General features: G+C 43.8%; 1 non-coding gene across 1 annotated transcript; it reads left to right on the forward strand.

The window, feature by feature from the left end:
* Window positions 1-4,951: 4,951 nt before the first annotated feature.
* On the forward strand, window positions 4,952-5,058 carry LOC141650354 (small nucleolar RNA R71). The gene has a single exon (XR_012546393.1). It is a non-coding gene; the product is annotated as a small nucleolar RNA R71 (small nucleolar RNA).
* The last annotated feature ends 725 nt before the right edge of the window (window positions 5,059-5,783 follow it).

The following is a 5,783-nucleotide window of genomic DNA, read 5'->3' on the forward strand; positions in this document are numbered from 1 at the left end:
CTATCACAACGACCGACACACTAGACGATCTACAGCAACTGAGTAGGCGAACCTACCTTTACGCATCCGCAACCAATCCATGTCGACAAACACAGCATCCAGCGCACAAGCAAAGCCTATTACCATCATGCAAACATCTATTACTACAAGCAAAACCCTAACTATGGAAACAAAGGCACGGATGATGATTATGACATACCTATTAGGGAGAGACAAGACAAAAGACCGCTACCCGACTCAAGAGACGCTCTCCTAAGGCTTGAGGAACTTCAAGAGGCATCCATGGAGGTTTTGAGGTGAAAGGGAAAGGAAAGGGGCGACTGAAGGATAGGAGGAAAGTGGCGGAAGTGGTATGCGGATTTAACAAATCGCGATATATAACCCTCGCTGGAAACTGGGCACTCGATCGAGTACCCAACATACTCGATCGAGTAACCCCCTACTCGATCGAGTGACCTAGCTACTCGATCGAGTAGCCTCTACTCTATCGAGTACCACTCTTAAAACGCTCCCCAAGATGGTTTGGTATACTTCCCTAAGGTTACTTCCGCCCCCAAGGGCAGTCAACGCTGGTCAACGGGATCCCTAAAAGGGCGGGTATTACAGCTGAACCGTTGACTATAGAGACTTATCAAATTGGACTCTCACGGGTCGCTCAAATCACTCAATAAATACAGGTGAATATAAGTATAAGATAGAACGAATCCATTTTGTTGGTGACACTCACCTAACTACGACCTATAAGAACATGCCTGCAATATAATATGAAAGCAATCTCTACAACCGTACATATGCATTCCAACCGAACAAATGACCATGACACATGCCGAGGTATATATAGGATATGTGAGGTAATGGGCAGGAAAGGCAAAACATTTATGGGAATGTGGGGGTACAGGTGATCAAGCTAGTACCGTAACAAAACCATATGACAATATCCACTTCTTGCTCAAACTTCAATTGACACGGTGCTATAGCAAGCACAAAACTCACAATCTCCGAAATAATCAACTCCCCATAAGGCACAAATGAAACATGGGAGCAAAAATCGCCATTTGAATAAAGACTTGAATCATGCGAATTGATTTTTTCTTTTTCTCTTCTCGGGTCCTAGTCGATCGACCGATGATGCCAGTCGATCGACTGTCTCTACAGTACAACACTCTTTTTTTCTTTTCGAATAATTTTTTTCTTTTGATTTTTTTTTTCTATTTCTTTCTTTCCTTCCTTTCATCTTCCCAACAACATCTCAAACATGAGCATATGCTACCAAAAACAAAGTAACAACCCCAGAACGTAAACTACTAGCTTGACAAGGGCAGGCTAAATGTAGGATGTAGTAACGGGACTAAAAAGGTTGTTTTTGGCAGTGTGGAGCTTCTGGGTAAAATGAGAAAAGGGAAACCTCTTCCACATGTGTCAACTAACCACAAACTGAATGCATACAGGTATTAAGCAGATTAAGTTCATATTTATGCACATTTATGTAACATGTCTTATAAGGAGTAACTACTCACAATCCTAGATAAACCGGTCATAGATGTCACCAGTTATAGGCTCTAAATCTCAGAGAATGATGTAGTTTGCCAAAATCAAAGTCAAGTCTAAGGTCCAGCAAATAAGTTAACGAAAACTCGTAGACTATGCAAATGATTCTACTAATAACATGTCAATTAACAAGGCTTAGGCGAAAACAGATGCAAATGCAATGTCATCATTGAAATACTATCGTTCCGACTCAACCTATATGCTAAAATAAACATGATATTTTTTTGAAATTTTTTTGAAATTTTCAATTTTTTTGAACTTTTGTGTATATAAAGGAATTAAACAACAATGCAAACTGAAATGTAAACGTGAATGCAAAAACATATGAAATGCAACGCAAAACCCTTCCCCAAACCAAATCGCACAATGTTCCCATTGTGCAAAATCATGTAATGAAGAAAAGGAAGACGGGAATTGCGAGAAAAACTATAAAGGACATGAAGTAAGGCTTAGAAACTCACAAGACTTTAAGCGCAGCAAAAGGAAACCTCCCCAAACCAGCGTGAGCTAGGATGTTTCAGTAGCCAGCAGTGCTACCAATAGGTACCTGAAAAAACAGAAAATACCACGCATAAAACCGAGAAAGCAATGTTGAAGCGGTAATTATGTGCATAAGATGAAGAAATTGAAGAAAACAGAATTATGTCGGAAAATAAAGAGGAGGAAAGACTCCCTCAATTCCGCAAAACGACTAAACACAGCAGGGGAAAGGTCGTGAACAGGTACAGCAGCAACAACGGTCGATCGACCATAGCAGGCAGTCGATCGACTGGAATGCACAGGAACAGAAGCTCCTGGAAGTCGCACCTCAGTCGATTGACCAGGGTAGGCGGTCGATCGACTGGAAATACTGCTGTAACTTTCTTATTTTGTCTATTTAGCTCAATAGCTTGAGCTAATGAAGTCTAAAAACCTGCAAATGCACAATAATACGCGTCCAAAATTGCGCAAAACCCAAAGTAACCATCTAAAGTGTTTAAAATCCTAAGCAACCGAAATAAAATGCGAAGTCTCGCGCACACAAAAGCAATAAATAAAAATGTTCAACGAAAGCAAATAAAATGTATAGTTTGTGAAAAAGCTTCAATCAACTAATAGTTGATCAAGAATGGCCATGGAATGGCCCACTTGGCTGGCTTCTGGCTACAAGAGGTAGCCTCAACAGTGCTCATCTTCGCAGCGGCACTCTTCTCAACTTCATCATCCGTCAAGCTCAACGGATCAACATGTCGGACATCTTCCCACTCAATGACCTCATCTGACTCGTCAGAATCCAGATCAGACTCCGTTGCTTTGACTCGCTCATCTTCAGGCTCCTCATCAGTGCCATAGCTAAGGCATCCTAGACCGCCTCTTTGAATGATCGGCTCCTTCACAGCTGGAGCAACATGTGGCTCTTCCTTCCCCAAACCAGCTCCTGCAATGTCTAAAACAGAAGAATATTCCTCCACTTTGCTCCCAGTCTGGGGCGGAGGTGTCACAACAGGAGTAGGGGTAGAGATAGGCATATCAGGAAGTATAAAATAAGATTTCTTTTCAGAAACCGTATTACAAGTTACGGGCCACATGGGGTCTTTCTTCCTAGTCATGTGGGCAAAGACAATGGAATTCTTGCCTACCTTAAAGGTCAAAGTACCCGAACCAACATCAATAACTGCACCAGCAGTGTGCAAGAATGGTCTATCCAGAATGATAGGAATGTGGGCATCTTCGGGCATATCTAGTACTACGAAGTCAACAGGGAAAAAGAACTTCCCTATTTGCACGGGAATGTCCTCTAAGGCTCCTATAGGCTGGACCGCAGAGCGGTCAGCCATCTGTACTGTCATGTTGGTTACTGCAAACCTAGTCAATTTAAGCTTCCTAGCAAGATTCAAGGGCATTACACCAATACTGGCTCCTAAGTCACATAAGGCTTTCTCTATAGGAAAGGTGCCAATATTACATGGGACGGAGAAACTACCCGGGTCTTCTAGCTTAAGGCGTGTAGTATGGGTCAAATAAGAACATGACTCCTCAGTGAGTGCGACAGTGTGCACAGTTTCAAGTGACTTCTTTTTAGATAAGAGTTGTTTCATGAATTTCATGTAAGCAGGCACTTGATTGACTAATTCAAGGAAAGGAACTTGCACATTTAAACTACGAATAACCTTTTTAAACTTATTAAATGATACATGTTCCTTTGTCATCACCAATCTCTCTGGGTAAAGGGCTGAAAGTAGCAACTTGGCCCTCTCCTCTAAATCTCTCATGCCGGCATCGGTGGACTTAGGCTGGAAGTCCACAACCTTCTCCTTATTGTAGCTCGACCCTTCTTGAGACCGTCTCAAATGTGAACCATTAATTGACAAAGGGTCGTACTTCGGAACCGGAACGGACCCATCAGCATTTGGGTCTGTCCTTAATATTTTCGGGGCAGTAGTACCCCGAAACAAGTGATCCCTCAGGTTGTCGGGCATTGGAGGACGAAAAGAATCACCCTTCTTTGCGCGCTTCAGTCGATCGACCGGGTGTATCAGTCGATCGACTGATATACCTAGTAGACCCCTTTTTCTTTCCACTGTTTGTTCCAGCTTTCTTTTGACTTGGTTTCGCCTCATCTTTTGCAGCAGGGTCCTCGACCATGACGGGCCCCTCAAGGGTAGACCCACTCCTCAAAGTGATAACATTAAGGGTCTCTTTTTGGTCCGTCTGAGTCGGTAAGTGTCCCGGAGCTCGAGTTGTATTCTTGCTAGCCAATTGAGCAATTTGGCTCTCTAGCATCTTCATCCCGGCCTCTCTAGCTTGAGACTCTTTCAGCAACAAGTTCTTTAACTCAGTAAAATCGTACCCTTGTGATTGCTGCTGCTGCTGTGGGACATACGGAGGCTTTTGGTACTGCTGTTGCTTATGAGGGGGCACATAAGTCTGCTGCTGCTGCTGCTGTGGAGGTTGAATCGGATTCAGGACATTTTGGCTACTCCACCTCAAGTTTGGGTGGACATTCGGCTCATAGTAAGTGTTTGTCTGCCTATAATGTTGAAAGGCAGCACAAGACTCAAAGGGACTAGGACAATTTTCTGAAACATGTCCCTCAGCTTCACACCTTTTACAGACGAAAGGACCGTCTGAAACAGCATTCACATGGTAAATCCCTCCTTTTGAAGCTCCTCCCAACTCGTACTTATCAAATCTCGCCGTGAGAGCCTCTAATGCAGCCACAGAAGGAGATTCAGCACTCCTCCTTTGATTCCCCCTGGAATTCCCATACTCAGCATTATGGGTGGCCAGATCATCAATAATCTTCCACCCCTTAGTCTCTCCCATGTTCTCCTGGAATCGGCCACTAGCTGCAGCATCCAAGATAGCCCTCTGATCGTCATACAACCCATTATAGAACTGATTGCATAGACTCCACTTTTCGAACCCATGGTGCGGAATGGTTCGCACCAGCTTCTTTAAACGGACCCATGCTTCATGAAAGTTCTCGTCAGGCCCCTGTTTAAAGCTCGTGATCTGAGCTCTAATGGCATTGGTCTTCGAGGCAGAAAAATACTTCTTGTAAAACGCCAAGGCCAACGAATTCCAGTCAGTTATCCCACTGGCAGCTCGATCCAGGTCTCTATACCACTCCCTTGCATCATCACGAAGACAGAATATAAACATGGTCTCCTTCACCTGGTCATGGGTCACACCGGTTGGTGGGGGTATGGAACAGCAATAATCAATAAATGTCTCCATGTGCTTAGCTGCATCTTCATTCGCAGCTCCCCCAAATTGGTTTCTCTCAACCAAGTTGATATAAGACGGCTTCGGCTCGAATTATTGGTCCGTCCCTGGTAAAGCAAATCCCTTATAGAGATTCGCGGCTGTCGGCTCAGAAATCCATATGCTTGGCTGCTTCTTCATTTGCAGCTCCCCCGAATTGGTTCCTCTCAACCAAGTTGATATAAGAAGGCTTCGGTTCGAATTTTCTATCAGCTCCTGGTAATTCGAACCCCTTATATAGGTTCGCAGCTGTCGGCTCCGAGTGACTGGCTATAGTTGCTTCTTCAGCCATTTCTAGAAAGTCTGGAGAAGTGACTGTCTCAGCCGATGAATTAGAAACTGGAGATGAAGGTGGATCCTCCTCAAATAGAGCGTTCTCGTAGTAACTAGACAAAGTACTCAATTCTTCCTCTGTCGGCAATATCCTAGATGATCGTCTCAAATCACGCAAAGTCTTCTCAATCTCAGGATTGATCGGTAGTAGTTCA

The sequence above is a fragment of the Silene latifolia genome, chromosome 3 (genome assembly GCF_048544455.1).
Source record: "Silene latifolia isolate original U9 population chromosome 3, ASM4854445v1, whole genome shotgun sequence".
NCBI classification, from domain to species: Eukaryota; Viridiplantae; Streptophyta; class Magnoliopsida; order Caryophyllales; family Caryophyllaceae; genus Silene; species Silene latifolia.